The following is a 16,546-nucleotide window of genomic DNA, read 5'->3' as shown; positions in this document are numbered from 1 at the left end:
CGGACAGTGTAGGCCTGGACTCTGTCGGCCCGGACAGTGTAGGCTCGGAAACTGTCGGCCCGGACACTATAGGCCCGAGGGTCGCTGGAGGCCCGGGGCCGCCTAACGGAGGTTGCGTAGCTACCCGCATCCCGACCCGGGCGGCCGCCAATGGTGGAGCGGGAGCACGTGGCCGCTGGCTGGGTGAGGTCACGCGGGGCGGTGATGTCACCTTGTCCTGTATTTGGGAGTGAGATAGTTGGCAACCCTTGGGTCACAGAGAGAGAGAGACTACATTGGACTGGTACTGGTTTATTATTGTCACATCTACAGAGATAACTTGGAAAACTCTTTATGTGTCATCCAGTCAAATTAAACTAAACATGAGTGCAATCAAACCGAACACAAGTAAACAGATACAACATATAGTCTTACAGCTACAGAGAAAGTGCAGATTTTTAATCGTATGTTGAAAGACTGGAGCGACTAGGCTTGTATATTCTGGAATTTAGAAGGATGAGAGGGGATCTTATCGAAACATATAAGATTATTAAGGGATTGGACACGTTAGAGGCAGGAAACATGTTCCCAATGTTGGGGGAGTCCAATTCTCTGAATGCAGTCCAGAACAAGGGGCCACAGTTTAAGAATAAGGGGTAGGCCATTTAGAACGGAGATGAGGAAAAACTTTTTCAGTCAGAGTTGTGAATCTGTGAATTCTCTGCCTCAGAAGGCAGTGGAGGCCAATTCTCTGAATGCATTCAAGAGAGAGCTGGATAGAGCTCTTCAGGATAGCGGAGTCAGGGGGTATGGGGAGAAGGCAGGAACGGGGTACTGATTGAGAATGATCAGCCATGATCGCATTGAATGGCGGTGCGTACAGGCTCAAAGGGCCGAATGGCCTCCTCCTGCACCTGTTTCTGTTTTCCACAGGTGCAGACGGTGAGCGGCCGGGCTACAGCGTCGCGGTCAGGGCGGCCAGAATGGTGACGGTGACCATCAGCACAAAGATGCCGGTCAGCAGCCGGTCCAGAACCACACTGACCCTCTGCCACTCCCCCCGCCTCTGCTGCCGCGCCCTGCACCCACGCACACAGCTGGCCATCAGCTCCACGTGCCCTGCCAGATGCTGCCAGCTGTGAGGGCAGATGTGGGGGCAGGTGTGGCTGCAGATGTGGGGGCAGGTGTGGCTGCAGATGTGGGGGCAGGTGTGACCGCATGTGTGGCTGCAGGTGTGGGGGCAGATGTGCCTGACCCCCCGACACACATCCCTATCCCTGGAGCAGGGATCGAGAGAGGGGGAGAGGCAGGGGCCTCCCTCCTCCCCCCCATTCTCCCCCACTCCCCACTCTTTCTCTCCTTTCCTCACTCCCCCCTCCATCTCTCCCCCCCACTCCCCCCCCTCCTCTCCCCCCCACTCCTCCTCACCAGTTGCCCCCCCGTCTCCCCCCAGGCTCTGCGGCCCTCGGCCGCCGGTCAGTCCGGCCTCGACCTCTGACCCCGCGCGGCGCCGCTGTGCTTCCCCAGGTGGGCGGACGGCCAGGACTCTGGCCAAGTGACCGAGGATGACCACTCGCACCCAGCACGGAGGGGCCTTGACCTCAGGACCGCGGTGGTAGACGGCGAGCAGCAGCACGGACATGGCGGTGGAGGTTGTGATGATCGCCATGCTGGCGATGTAGAAACGGCCTGGAGCAAGAACACGGGAGGTCAGGGACCGAACACACTGACCCCTGACCCTCCCCCCACTGACCCCTGACCCTCCCCCCACTGACCCGACTCCCTCACTGACCCCTGACACCCCACTGACCCATGACTCCCTCACTGACCCCTGACCCCCCACCAACCCCTGACCCACTAACCCACCCACTGATGCACTGACCACTGACTCCCTGACTGACCCCTGACCCTCCGCACTGACCCCTGACTGACCCCTGTGTCCCTCACTGACCCCTGACTCCCTCACTGACCCCTGACTCCCTCACTGACCCCTGACTCCCTAACTGACCCCTGACCCTCCCCCACCGACCCCTGACTCCCTCACTGACCCCTGACACCCTCACTGACCCCTGACTCCCTCACTGACCCCTGACCCCCCACTGACCCCTGACTCCCTCACTGCCCTGACCCCCCACCGACCCCTGACCCACTAACCCACCCACTGATGCACTGACCACTGACTCCCCACTGACCACTAACCGCTGACCACCCACTGACTAACCAACTGCCCACTGACCCCCCCACTGACCGATCGATGAGGGGCGAGGGGGGTGGTGGGAGAGCAAGAGTTGGACCAGAGGAACATTGAGCTTAGAACAGTACAGTACAGCACGGGAACAGGCCCTTCGGCCCACAATGTCTGTGCCAAACATGATGCCAAGACCTGCACATCATTCCTCTTCCTCTATTCACTGCAGATCCGTTGTGAAGAAGGATCCCGACCTGAAACGTCACCGATCCACAGATATCACCTGAACTACCTGTGACTAGTGGTGGGCCTCAGGGTTTGGTGTTGGGCCCGTTACTGTTTGTCATCTACATCAATGATTTGGATGAGAACGTACAGGGCAAGATTAGCAAGTTTGCTGATGACACAAAAGTGGGTGGTTTTGCAGACAGTGAAGGTGGTTGTGAACGATTGCAGCAGGATCTGGATCGATTGGCCAGGTGGGAGGAGGAATGGTTGATGGAATTTAACACAGAGAAATGTGAGGTGTTGCATTTTGGAAAGTCTAACAAGGGCAGGACCTGCACAGTGAATGGGCGGCCTCTGGGGAGTCATAGAGTGATACAGTGTGGAAACAGGCCCTTCGGCCCAACTTCCTCACACCAGCCAACAATGTCCCAGCTACACTAGTTCCACCTACCTGCGCTTGGTACATATCCCTCCAAACCTGTCCTATCCATGTACCTGTCCAACTCTTTCTTAAACGATGGGATAGTCCCAGCCTCAACTACCTCCTCTGGCAGCTTGTTCCATACACCCACCACCCTCTGTGTGGAAAAGTTACCCCTCAGATTCCTATTAAATCTTTTCCCCTTCACCTTGAACCCATGTCCTCTGGTCCTCGATTCCCCAACTCTGGGACTCTGTGCATCTCCCCGATCTATTCCTCTCATGATTTTGTACACCTCTATAAGATCTCCCCTCATCCTCCTGCGCTCCATGGAATAGAGACCCAGCCTGCTCAACCTCTCCCTGTAGCTCACACCCTCTAGTCCCGGCAACATCCTCGTAAATCTTTTCTGAACCCTTTCAAAGCTTGACAATATCTTTCCTATAACACGGTGCCCAGAACTGAACACAATATTCGAAATGTGGTCTCACTAACGTCTTATACAACTGCACCATGACCTCCCAACTTCTGTACTCGATACTCTGACCGATAAAGGCTAATGTACCAAAAGCCTTTTTGACCACCAAGCACGACATCCAGAGGCTGCAACGGATCGTCCGCACAGCTGAGAAGGTTGTTGGCTGCAACCTTCCCCCCATTGACGAACTGTACACTGCAAGGGCCAGGAAGCGAGCGGGCAAGATCATCTCTGACCCCTCTCACCCTGGCCACAAACTCTTTGAAGCACTTCCCTCTGGAAGGCAACTCCGGACTGTCAAAGCAGCCACAGCCGGACATAAAAACAGCTTTTTTCCACGAGTGATCGTTCTACCCAATAACCAAAGTCTGGAGTCTCTTTTTTGCTCCGGTTTATTTTCACCCACATGGTTAGACCGTAATGGTGTATCCTTATTGTTTTGATGTGTTTATGCTTTTATTCTTAATTGTTAACTGTATGTTTGTGTTGTCATTTGTGAGCGGAGCACCAAGACACATTCCTTGTATATGCACATACTTGGCCAATAAACTTATTCATTCATTCATTCATTCATTCATTCATTCATTCATATCGACTTGCGACTCACCTTCAAGGAACCATGCACCTGTACTCCTAGATCCCTCTGCTCTACAACACTCCCCAGGGCCCTACCAAGGTCCTGCCCTTGTTCGAAGTCCCAAAATGCAACACCTCACATTTCTCTGTATTAAATTCCATCAACCATTCCTCCGCCCACCTGGCCAATCGATCCAGATCCTGTTGCAATCGTTTACAACCATCTTCACTGTCTGCAAAACCACTAACATTTGTGTCATCAGCAAACTTGCTAATCTTGCCCTGTGTGTTCTCATCCAAATCATTGATGTAGATGACAAACAGTAACGGGCCCAACACTGAACTCTGAGGCACACCACTAGTCACAGGTCTCCAGTCTGAGAAGCAACCTCCCACCATCACCCTCTGCTTCCTTCCATGGAGCCAGTTTGCTGTCCATTCAGCCATCTCGCTTTGGATCCCATGCGATCTAACCTCCCAGAGCAGCCTACCGTGCGGAACCTTGAACGCCAAACTGAAGTCCATGTACACAACATCTACAGCTCTGCCCTCATCAACCTTTTTGGTCACGTCTTCAAATAAATCAATCAGATTTGTGGGACACGACCTCCCAAGTACAAAACCATGCTGACTGCCCCTAATCAGCCCTTGCTCATCCAAATGCCTGTATATACCAACTACAGATGTTAAGCTCACCGGCCTATAGTTCCCAGCATTTTCCCTGCAGCCCTTCTTGAAAAGAGGCACAACATTTGGCACCCTCCCTCCAGTCCTCCGGCACCTCTCCTGTATTTAAGGACGACTCGTACATTTCAACCAGGGCTCCCACAATTCCCTCTCTAGTTTCCCACAATGTCCTCGGATATATCTCATCAGGCCCTAGAGATTTGTCTACCTTCAAACACGACAGTACCTTCAGTACTTCTTCGACAGTAACCCTGATGGCTCTCAAGACACTTCCAGTGACTGCTCCAAGTTCCTCCGTCCTATTGTCTTTCACCTTGGTAAATACAGAGGAGAAATACCCATTGTGACCTTGCCCACCTCCTGTGGCTACACACAGAGGTGACCGCTTTGATTCCTGACACATCACACTCTCTCTCTCTCTCTCTCTCTCGTTACCCTTTTCCCCCTTATGTATTTATAAAAGTGTTGTCGAGCAGAGGGATCTAGGAGTACAGGTGCATGGTTCCTTTAAGGTCGAGTCGCAGGTAGATAAGGTAGTCAAAAAAGCTTTTGGCAGATTGGCCTTCATCAGCCAGAGCATTGGGTACAGAAGTTGGGAGGTCATGTTGCAGTTGTACAAGGCGTTGGTGAGACCACATTTAGAATATTGTGTTCGGTTCTGGGCACCATGTTATAGGAAAGATATTGTCAAGCTTGAAAGGGTTCAGAGAAGATTTACGAGGATGTTGCCAGGACTAGAGGGTGTGAGCTACAGGGAGAGGTTGAGCAGGCTGGGTCTCTATTCCATGGAGCGCAGGAGGATGAGGGGAGATCTTATAGAGGTGTACAAAATCATGAGAGGAATAGATTGGGTAGATGAACAGAGTCTCTTGCCCAGAGTAGGGGAATCGAGGACCAGAGGACATAGGATCAAGACTAATGGCATGTTGGCCTTCATAACGAGAGGAGTTGAGTATAGGAGCAAAGAGGTCCTTCTGCAGTATATAGGGCCCTGGTGAGACCGCACCTGGAGTACTGTGTGCAGTTTTGGTCTCCTAATTTGAGGAAGGACATTCTTGCTATTGAGGGAGTGCAGCGTGGTTTCATAAGGTTAATCTAAGGGGAAGGCCATTTAGAACTGAGATAAGGAAAAACTTTTTCAGACAGAGAATTGTGAATCTGTTGAATTCTCTGCCTCAGAAGGCAGTGGAGGCCAATTCACTGGATGCTTTCAAAAGGGAGTTAGATAGAGCTCTTAGGGCTAGCGGAATCAAGGGGTATGGGGAGAAGGCAGGAATGGAGTACTGATTATGAATGATCAGCCATGATCACAATGAACAGCGGCGCGGGCTTGAAGGACCGAATGTCCTCCTCCTGCACCTATTGTCTATATATCTATGAAGGGGAAAAGATTTAATAGGAATCTGAGGGGTAACTTTTTCACACAGAGGGTGGTGGGTGTATGGAACAAGCTGCCAGAGGAGGTAGTTGAGGCTGGGACTATCCCAACGTTTAAGAAACAGTTGGACAGGTACATGGATAGGACAGGTGTAGAGGGAAATGGACCAAGTGCAGGCAGGTGGGACTAGGGTAGCTGGGACATGTCGGCCGGTGTGGGCACGTTGGGACGAGGGGCCTGTTTCCACGCTGTATCACTCTATTGTTCTATTACGAACAATCCTCTCTTGGGAAATAATTCTCTCACAACCTTCTCCTTCATATAACGCTACTGGAACATTCCTAAATACATGTTGTCAGCTGGGTATAAAATTAATAGAGGCATAGATAGGATAGACAGCCAGAGCCTTTTTCTCAGGATGGCAATGTCAAAGATTAGAGGGCAAAGCTATATGGTGCAAAGCATAAAGGAGATGTAGAGGGCAAGTGTTTTACATAGAGGGGGGTGGGGGTGGGGGTGGGGGCCTGGAACGTGCTGCCAGGGGTGGGGGTGGGGGCCTGGAACGTGCTGCCAGGGGTGGGGGTGGAGGCAGATACCATAGTAGTGTTCAAGAGGCTTTTAGGCAGCCACATGGATACGCAGGGAATGGAGGGATAGGGATCACGTGCAGGCAGAGATGGTCTTGGCATCATGTTGGGCACGGACATCGTGGGCCGAAGGGCCTGTGCCTGCTGGAACAGGAAATGGACGGGGATGGGACAGGAAGTGGACACGAATAGGGCAGGAAGTGGACCCGGATGCGACAGGAAGTGGACGTGGATAGGACAGGAAGTGGACGTGGATGGGACAGGAAGTGGACACGGATGGGACAGGAAGTGGACGTGGTTGGGACAGGAAATGGGCGCGGAAGGGACAAGAAGTGGACGCGGATGGGACAGGAAGTGGATGCGAATGGGACAGGAAGTGGACGCGGATGGGACAGGAAGTGGGCGCGGATGGAACAGGAAGTGGAAGGGGATGGGGCAGGAGGTGGACGTGGTGCATGCACTTATCCTGAGCGTGATGCCACTCCCATTCCTCCCCCCCCCCTCCCCCCCAGCCGTACTCACCGAGCAGCGGGGCGGTCTCGGCAGGAGGCAGGGTCTCGGCCAACATCAGCTGGAAGACGGTGAGGGCGAGGAGGAGGGCGAGGCCGAGGGCCACTCTCTCGCCGGAGGGTGCGGGCAGGCAGAGGGTGAGAGGGGCAAGGGCAGTGGTGAGGGCGGGGGGCAGCAGGAGGTTGCGGAGGGGGGCGGCGGGGAGGCGGCGGAGGCTCAGCGTATAGGTGAGGCGGGCGATGGGTTGCCGCCCGGCTGGGCTCGTGCCATTGCTGACCGTCAGCCCGGTCACCTGCCAGCCTGCCGGCTGCACCAGGTCCTCCAGACCCCCCCCTGGCAGCCCCCCCGCCCTCAGCCGCAGCCCCCCCTCCCCGTGGCTCCACGAGCCAAAGGTCAGGGGGCAGCGCTGAGAGTCAAAGGGGAAGAGGCGGATGTCCAGCGGGCAGGCGGAGCGGACAATGGCCGGACAGTCCCAGGTCAGGTGGCCATCGTGGCGCAGACGCACGTTAGTGTCGGCCGGGGGCAGGAAACCATCCACACTGAGGGGGGGGAGGGAGGGTGAGGGGGGTGAGGGGGTGCAGGATGTTGAGGGGTGGGGGGAGGGGGGTGCCGGATGTGGGGTGAGGGGAGGATGTGGGGGGGGAGGGAGGACAGTATGTGGGGGGTACAGGATTTAGAGGGGGTATGTGGGGGGAGGGAGGGGTTGCAGAATGTGGGGTGAGGGAGGGGGGTGAGGGGAAGGTAAAGGAGATGGAGGGAGGTGGTAGAAGGAGGGAGGGTGGGGAGGAGGAGGGAGGGGTTATGGCGGGAGGGGGATGTGGAAGGATGGGGGATTGGAGCGTTGGGGAGGGAGTGGATGTGGGTGTGGGAGGGACATGGATGGCGAGAGAGGAGGGGGGGAATGTGGGAGGAGGAAGGTGCGGGTGGGGGGGGGGGTGAGGAGGGGGGGCAGCAACGAAAGCCGGGGCAGGGGTAGTGCGATGGAGGGAGGGGAGGGGTGGTGAGGGGAGGAGGGAGAGTGGAGGGATGGATAGGTGGGGAGTGGAGGGAGGGCAGGCATGGGGTGGGAGAGGGGAAGTGGTGAGAGGAGGGGGAGATGGGGTGAGAAGAGGAGGAAGGAAATAAAAGATAACAGGCATCAGTGAAAATAAAAACAGCCGACATAATCAAGGACCACTCCCACCCCGGTCATCCCCTCCCACCCCGGTCATCCCCTCCCACCCCGGTCATCCCCTCCCACCCCGGTCATCCCCTCCCACCCCGGTCATCCCCTCCCCTCCTCTCCCCGCTCCCGTCCGGCAGAAGGTACAGAAGCTTGGAAGTGCGCACCACCAGACTCAGGGACAGCTTCTTGCCCGCTGTGATCACACAACTGAATGGTCCTTCCACAAGCTAGGGTGTTGTCTTGATCTTCCAACCTACCTCATTGTGACCTTGCACTATTTTTAAATCTGCACTTTCTCCATATTATGCTGTAACTCTATATTCTGCACTCTGGTATTTTTCTCTTTGCACTCCCTGTTGTACCTGTGTGCGGTCTGATTGTACCTGTGTCAGGTGTGATTGTACCTGTGTGTGATCTGATTGTACCTGTGTGCGGACTGATTGTCCCTGTGTGCGGTCTGATTGTACCTGTGTCAGGTGTGATTGTACCTGTGTGCGGTCTGATTGTACCTGTGTAAGGTGTGATTGTCCCTGTGTCAGGTGTGATTGTACCTGTGTCAGGTGTGATTGTCCCTGTGTCAGGTGTGATTGTACCTGTGTCAGGTGTGATTGTCCCTGTGTCAGGTGTGATTGTACCTGTGTCAGGTGTGATTGTCCCTGTGTCAGGTGTGATTGTCCCTGTGTGCGGTGTGATTGTCCCTGTGTCAGGTGTGATTGTCCCTGTGTGCGGTGTGATTGTCCCTGTGTCAGGTGTGATTGTACCTGTGTCAGGTGTGATTGTACCTGTGTCAGGTGTGATTGTACCTGTGTGCGGTCTGTTTGTACCTGTGTGCGGTGTGATTGTCCCTGTGTGCGGTCTGATTGTACCTGTGTCAGGTGTGATTGTCCCTGTGTCAGGTGTGATTGTCCCTGTGTCAGGTGTGATTGTACCTGTGTGCGGTCTGTTTGTACCTGTGTGCGGTCTGATTGTACCTGTGTGCGGTCTGATTGTACCTGTGTCAGGTGTGATTTGACTGGCTAGCACACAAACAGGGATCCACCTGTAAGACACAAGGTACTGCAGATGCTGGTTTTCATAAGCCAGGGTACTGTCCGAGTCACCTCGACCCCATTGCGGACATTGGACTTTGTCTGTGGAACTGATGCGCTACAATGCTGAGATCTATATTCTGCGCTCTGTATCTCCCCCTTTGCTCAACCTGTTGTACTTCTTCCCACCCAGCTTCCTGCAAAGACTCTATCCCCAACTCCCAATTCCTCCGTCTACGCCGCATCTGCGCCCAAGATGAGGTGTTCCGTTCTAGAACATCCGAGATGTCCTCATTCTTTAGGGAACGGGGGTTCCCCTCTCCCATCATAGATGAGGCCCTCACTCGTGTCCCCTCGGTACCCCGCAGCTCCGCCCTTGCTCCCCCTCCCCCTAGTCACAACAAAGACAGAGTCCCCCTAGTCCTCACCTTCCACCCCATCAGCCGTCACAAACAGCACATAATCCTCCAAAATGTCCGCCACCTCCAACGGGATCCCACCACTGGCCACATCTTCCCATCTCCACCCCTTTCCGCAGAGATCATTCCCTCTACAACTCCCTGGTCAACTCACCACTTCCCACCCAAACCACCCCCTCCCCAGGTACCTTCCCCTGCCATCGCAGGAGATGCAACACCTGTCCCTACACCTCCTCCCTCGATGCATCCCCTTTTGATGTCTCGTTCTCCTGCACCTATTTTATGTGATTCAATGCTTCTATGTTGCCTGACCATCACCGTTGAGTTACTCCAGCACTTTGTGTCTGTGTAAGTGATAGGTGGATACAGGTGAGGTGTGGGGGTGGGGGATTGACCTACCTGTTGTACAGGTGATTACCTGACCCGTTGAGTTACTCCATCTTTGTATCTGTGTAAGTGATAGGTGGATACAAGTGAGGAGAGGGGGGGATTGACCCATTTGTTGTACAGGTGAGGTGTTTGGTGGGGTTGGGGAGGGGGGAGGGGAGGGGGAGGAGGGAGGAGGGATGGGGGAGGGAGGGGGGAGGGAGGGGGGGATTGACCCACCTGTTGTACAGGTGAGGTGTGTGGTGGGGTGGGGTTGGGGGAGGGGGGAAGGGAGGGGGCGAGGGAGGATTGACCCACCTGTTGTACAGGTGAGGTGTGGGGGTGGAGGGGACATTGACTCACTTGTTGTACAGGTGAGGTGTGGGGGTGATTGACCCACCTGTTGTACAGGACGATGTCGGGTCTCCACAGTAGTGGCTGGGGACGTGGATGGTGTCCAGCCCGTCATAATCACTCTTGTTCAGTGGCGGAGTTCGTCAGTCCACTCCTGTCGCGTCCACAGGTTAACTGGTCAGAACCTGCTCCCTCTCGTCCTTCGCCAGTGATAGCAGCAGAATTAGGCCATTTGGCCCATCAACCCATTTTACTCCGCCATTCAATCGCGGCTGATCTATCTCTCCCTCCTAACCCCATTCTCCTGCCTTCTCCCCGTAACCCCTGACACCCGCACTGATCAATAATCTGTCTACCTCTGCATTAAAAATATCCTGAAACATCATCTCCCCCATTAGTCTGTGACCGGTTATCTAGTCACGGAGTGATACAGTGTGGAAACAGGCCCTTCGCCCAACTCGCCCACACCAGCCAACAATGCCCCAGCTACCCTAGTCCCACTGGCCTGCGTTTGGCCCATGTCCCTCCAAACCTGTCCTATCCATGTACCTGTCCAACTGTTTCTTAAACGTTGGGGTAGTCCCAGCCTCAACTACCTCCTCTGGCAGCTTGTTCCATACACCCACCACCCTCTGTGTGAAAAAGTTACTCCTCAGATTCCTATTAAATCTGTTCCCCTTCACCTTGAACCTATGTCCTCTGGTCCTCGATTCCCCTACTCTGGGCAAGAGACTGTGCATCTACCTGAATTTGAGTATCACTGTACCTTAATTGGTACAGTAACGATAAAATCCCCTCTAAACCCTTTGATCTATTCCCCTCGTGATTTTGTACACCTCTACAAGGAATAGAGTCCCAACCTGCCCCAACCTCTCCTGTAGCTCAGAGCCTCGAGTCCTGGCAACATCCTCGTAAATCTTTGCACTATTTCCAATTTGGATAAACACAGAGAGGGGGCGAGGGGAGAAGGAGGGAGGGAGGGAGGAGGGAGGGAGGGAGGAGGGAGGGAGGGTAGAGGGAGGGAGGGTAGAGGGAGGGAGGGTAGAGGGAGGGAGGGTAGAGGAGGGAGGGTAGAGGGAGGGAGGGTAGAGGGAGGGAGGGTAGAGGGAGGGAGGGTAGAGGGAGGTGGAGAGTGAGCAAGACAAAGAGAAGGGGAGAGATGAGTGAGGAGGAGGTTTACAAGAACGATCCCAGGAATGAGTGGGTTAACCTATGATGAGCGTTTGTGGGCACTGGGCCTGTACTCGCTAGAGTTTAGAAGGATGAGGGGGGACCTCATTGAAACGTACAGAATAGTGAGCGGCCTGGATAGAGTGGATATGGAGAGGATGTTTCCACTAGTGGGAGAGTCTAGGACCAGAGGGCACAGCCTCAGAATTAAAGGATGTTCCTTTAGGAAGGAGATGAGGGGGAATTTCTTTAGTCAGAGGGTGGTGAATCTGTGGGATTCTTTGCCGCAGACGGCTGTGGAGGCCACAAGTCAGTGGGGATATTTAAGGCGGAGATAGATAGATTGTTGATCAGTGCGGGTGTCAGGGGTTACGGGAGAAGGCAGGAGAATGGGGTTAGGAGGGAGAGATAGATCAGCCGTGATAGAATGGCGGAGTAGACTTGATGGGCCGAATGGCCTAATTCTGCTCCTATGACCTTGATGAAGGAACCGTAGGATGGGAGAGAGGATGGAAACAAGAGGAAGGTGGGAGACGAGGAGGAGGAGAGAAATGAAAGAGAGAGGGAGGAAATGGAGAGAAGTGGAGGGATAGGAATGGGGGGAAGAGAGAGAGGGGAGAGAGAGAGAAGAGGGGGGAGAGAGAGGGGGGAGAGTGAGAAGGGGAGAGAGAGGGGGGGAGAGGGAGGGGGAGAGAGAGGGGGGGATGGAGAGAGAGGGGGGGGGGAGAGAGGAGAGGGGGAGAGAGAGGGGGAGAGAGAGAAGGGGAGAGAGAGGGGGAGAGGGAGGGGGAGAGAGAGGGGGGGATGGAGAGAGAGTGGGGGGATGGAGAGAGAGAGGAGGGAGAGAGAGGGGGGAGAGAGAAGGGGGGAGAGAGAGAGAGAGGGGGGAGTGAGGGGGGCACGGGTCTGGGTTAAATGGGACCCACCAGGCGGATGATTTGACGGACCCCGAGCCTGAGGCTGACGGTCACCGGTTGCTCCGTGTCCCGGACCGGCCTGAGGGCGACTCCGGCCCCGACCCCGACCCCCACCACGTCCCGCAACAACCGCCGCGCTGCCCCCCGCTGGCAGCGTCGAGCCTGGGGGAGAGAGAGGTGAGAGAGGGGGGAGGTAAGTGGGGGTCGAGGGGAGAGAGGGAGGGAGGGGAGGGGGGAGAGGGAGGGAGGGGAGGGGGAGAGGGAGGGTGGATGTAGGGGAGAGGGAGAGGGGGGGAGGGAGGGAGGGAGGGAGGGAGGGAGGGAGGGGGGAGATGGATGGAGGGAGGGAGGGGGGGTGAGAGAGGGTGGAGACACAGTTGGGGGGGGAGAACCCGGTGAGGGGGAGGTAATTGAGGAACATTTTCAGAGGAGTGGGGGAAATGAGAGGGGAAGGAGGGGTGGATGTAGGGGGAGAGGGAGGGAGATCGGAGGGAGGGAGGGGGGTGGATGGAAGGAGGGGGGAGGAGGGGGAGGGGGGGAGACACAGTTGGGGGGGGGGGAGGGAGTAAGTGGGGAACATCAGAGTGGCGAGGCTCTGAGGGTGGGGAGGGTGAGGGGGGGAGAGAGGGTGAATGAGGAGGGTTATTGGGGTGAGGGTTGGAGGGGAGGGGGTGGGGGAGTGGATGGAGGGAGGGGGTGGGGGGGATTGTGGTGGGGGGATAGAGGGAGGGGAGGGGATGGGGGAAGGGGGATAGACGCGGGGGGGGGGGGGGGTCACGGACCGAGCGCAGGAACAAGGAGCGCGATGCGGCCGCTCGGCCCGCCCGGCCCTGCTGTACCGACCCCCCCCCCCCCCCCCCGGGACTGACCTGGAGACTCGAAACACGGCACAGCAGCAAGAAGCGGAGAGAGAACATCGCGGGGAGAGAAAGGGAGGGGAGGGGGAGGGAGGGAGGGAGAGGGAGGGGGAGGGGGAGGGAGGGAGGGGGAGGGGAGGGGGAGAGGGGGAGGGAGGGAGGGAGGGGGAGGGGGAGATGGGAGGGAGGGAGAGGGGAGAGAGAGAGAGAGGGGGAGGGAGAGGGGAGGAGGGGAGAGGGAGGGGGAGGGAGGGAGGGAGGGAGAGGGGGAGGGAGGGAGAGGGAGGGGGAGGGGGAGAGGGGGAGGGAGGGAGAGGAGGGGGGAGGGGGAGATGGGGAGGGAGGGAGGGAGGGAGAGGGGGAGGGAGGGAGGGAGAGAGAGGGGGAGGGAGGGAGAGGGGGAGGGAGGGAGGGAGAGGGGAGAGAGAGAGAGAGAGAGGGGAGGGGGAGGGAGGGAGGGAGAGGGGAGGGAGGGAGAGGGGGAGGGGAGGGAGGGAGAGGGAGGGAGGAGGGAGGGAGGGGGGGGAGGAGGGGAGGGGGGAGAGGGGAGATGGGGAGGAGGGAGGGAGGGAGGGAGGGGGGAGGGAGGGGAGGAGTGGGGGAGGGGGAGGGAGGGGAGAGGGGAGGGAGGGAGAGGGGGAGAGGGAGGGAGGGAGAGGGGGAGAGAGGGGGAGGGAGGGAGGGAGAGGGGGAGGGAGGGAGGGAGAGGGGGAGAGGGAGGGAGGGAGGGAGAGGGGGAGAGGGAGGGAGGGAGAGGGGGAGAGAGGGGGAGGGAGGGAGGGAGAGGGGGAGGGAGGGAGAGGGGGAGAGGGAGGGAGGGAGAGGGGGAGAGAGGGGGAGGGAGGGAGGGAGAGGGGGAGGGAGGGAGGGAGAGGGGGAGAGGGAGGGAGGGAGGGGAGGGGAGGGAGGGAGAGGGGGAGGGAGGGAGAGGGGAGGGAGGGAGGGAGAGGGAGGGAGGGAGGGAGGGAGGGAGAGGGGGAGGGGGAGGGAGGGAGGGAGGGAGAGGGGGAGAGAGGGGGAGGGAGGGAGGGAGGGAGGGAGGGAGGGAGGGAGGGAGGGAGGGAGAGGGGGAGGGAGGGAGGGAGAGTGGGAGGGAGGGGGAGGGGGAGGGAGGGAGGGAGAGGGGAGGGAGGGGGAGGGGGAGGGAGGGAGAGGGGGAGGGAGGGAGAGGGGGAGGGGGAGGGGGAGGGAGGGAGGGAGGGAGGGGGAGGGAGGGAGGGAGGGGGGAGGGAGGAGAGAGGGGAGGGGGAGATGGGGAGGGAGAGAGAGAGGGAGGGAGGGGAGGGAGGGGGAGAGGGGGAGGGAGGGAGGGGGGAGGGGGAGGGAGGGAGAGGGGGAGGAGGGAGAGGGGGAGGGGGAGGGGGAGGGGAGGGAGGGAGGGAGGGAGGGAGAGGGGGAGGGGAGGGGGAGGGAGGGAGGGAGGGAGGGAGGGAGGGGGAGGGAGGGGGAGAGGGGAGGGGGAGGGAGGGGGGAGAGGGAGGGAGAGGGGGAGGGGGAGGGGGAGATGGGGAGGGAGAGAGAGAGGGAGGGAGGGAGGGAGGGGGTGAGGGGGAGGGAGGGAGGGGGAGAGGGGGAGGGAGGGAGGGGGGGAGGGGTTGTATTTGCGGGACGGGCGGACAGACACGGATTGACCGGTTGGGGGTTCGGGGGGGGAGCGGCGCTTCTGTCCCGGTCTCGACCCCCTCCCCCCACCCCGGGGCCGGCGGAGCCCAGGCTGAGACCATTCCCCGATTACAGACTATCCCCTCCCCCCGGCTGGAGAGGAATGGGCGACGTCTCGGGTCCAGCCCCTTCCTCAGAATCGACCCAAACATCACCCTCTCCTCCTCTCCACAGATGCTGCCCGACCCACTGAGTCACTCCGGCGTCCGTCCGTCTGTCTGTCTGTCTGGTCTGTCTGTCTGTCTGTCTGTCTGTCTGTCTGTCTGTCTGTCTGTCTGTCTGTCTGTCCTGTCTGTCTGTCTGTCTGTCTGTCTGTCTGTCTGTCTGTCTGTCTGTCTGTCTGTCTGTCTGTCTGTCTGTCTGTCTGTCTGTCTGTCTGTCTGTCTGTCTGTCTGTCTGTCTGTCTGTCTGTCTGTCTGTCTGTCTGTCTGTCTGTCTGTCTGTCTGTCTGTCTGTCTGTCTGTCTGTCTGTCTGTCTGTCTGTCTGTCTGTCTGTCTGTCTGTCTGTCTGTCTGTCTGTCTGTCTGTCTGTCTGTCTGTCTGTCTGTCTGTCTGTCTGTCTGTCTGTCTGTCTGTCTGTCTGTCTGTCTGTCTGTCTGTCTGTCTGTCTGTCTGTCTGTCTGTCTGTCCTGTCTGTCTGTCTGTCTGTCTGTCTGTCCTGTCTGTCTGTCTGTCTGTCTGTCTGTCTGTCTGTCTGTCTGTCTGTCTGTCTGTCTGTCTGTCTGTCTGTCTGTCTGTCTGTCTGTCTGTCTGTCTGTCTGTCTGTCTGTCTGTCTGTCTGTCTGTCTGTCTGTCTGTCTGTCTGTCTGTCTGTCTGTCTGTCTGTCTGTCTGTCTGTCTGTCTGTCTGTCTGTCTGTCTGTCTGTCTGTCTGTCTGTCTGTCTGTCTGTCTGTCTGTCTGTCTGTCTGTCTGTCTGTCTGTCTGTCTGTCTGTCTGTCTGTCTGTCTGTCTGTCTGTCTGTCTGTCTGTCTGTCCTGTCTGTCTGTCTGTCTGTCTGTCTGTCTGTCTGTCTGTCTGTCTGTCTGTCTGTCTGTCTGTCTGTCTGTCTGTCTGTCTGTCTGTCTGTCTGTCTGTCTGTCTGTCTGTCTGTCTGTCTGTCTGTCTGTCTGTCTGTCTGTCTGTCCTGTCTGTCTGTCTGTCTGTCTGTCTGTCTGTCTGTCTGTCTGTCTTGTCTGTCTGTCTGTCTGTCTGTCTGTCTGTCTGTCTGTCTGTCTGTCTGTCTGTCTGTCTGTCTGTCTGTCTGTCTGTCTGTCTGTCTGTCTGTCTGTCTGTCTGTCTGTCTGTCTGTCTGTCTGTCTGTCTGTCTGTCTGTCTGTCTGTCTGTCTGTCTGTCTGTCTGTCTGTCTGTCTGTCCTGTCTGTCTGTCTGTCTGTCTGTCTGTCTGTCTGTCTGTCTGTCTGTCTGTCTGTCTGTCTGTCTGTCTGTCTGTCTGTCTGTCTGTCTGTCTGTCTGTCTTCCCCGTGATCTCCGAGATCTTCGGTTTCCTCCGCGCTCCAAAGACGTGCAGGTTTGTAGGTTAATTGACTGGGTAAATGTAACATTGTCCCTAGTGTGTGTAGGATAGTGTTAATGTGC

General features: G+C 57.2%; 1 protein-coding gene and 1 pseudogene across 2 annotated transcripts in view; one reads left to right on the top strand and one right to left on the bottom strand.

Moving 5' to 3' along the window:
- Positions 1-282: 282 nt before the first annotated feature.
- Positions 283-16,546, bottom strand: part of LOC144595409 (uncharacterized) — a 43,654-nt pseudogene continuing 27,390 nt past the window's right edge. The window contains exons 5-8 of the transcript XR_013547495.1: positions 12,461-12,613; positions 10,411-10,564; positions 7,045-7,571; positions 283-1,668 (exon numbers count right to left, since the gene is read on the bottom strand). The product of XR_013547495.1 is annotated as an uncharacterized LOC144595409 (transcript). The remainder of the gene's footprint in view (positions 1,669-7,044; positions 7,572-10,410; positions 10,565-12,460; positions 12,614-16,546) is intronic.
- Positions 7,359-16,546, top strand: part of rrm1 (ribonucleotide reductase M1 polypeptide) — a 94,676-nt gene continuing 85,488 nt past the window's right edge. Inside the window, exon 1 of the mRNA XM_078401934.1 lies at positions 7,359-7,363. The gene's annotated coding sequence lies outside the window, so the exon portion shown is untranslated. The remainder of the gene's footprint in view (positions 7,364-16,546) is intronic.

The sequence above is a fragment of the Rhinoraja longicauda genome, chromosome 7 (genome assembly GCF_053455715.1).
Source record: "Rhinoraja longicauda isolate Sanriku21f chromosome 7, sRhiLon1.1, whole genome shotgun sequence".
NCBI classification, from domain to species: Eukaryota; Metazoa; Chordata; class Chondrichthyes; order Rajiformes; family Arhynchobatidae; genus Rhinoraja; species Rhinoraja longicauda.
The sequence above is the reverse complement of the archived record's forward strand: the minus strand, read 5'-3'. Positions and strand labels throughout refer to the sequence as shown.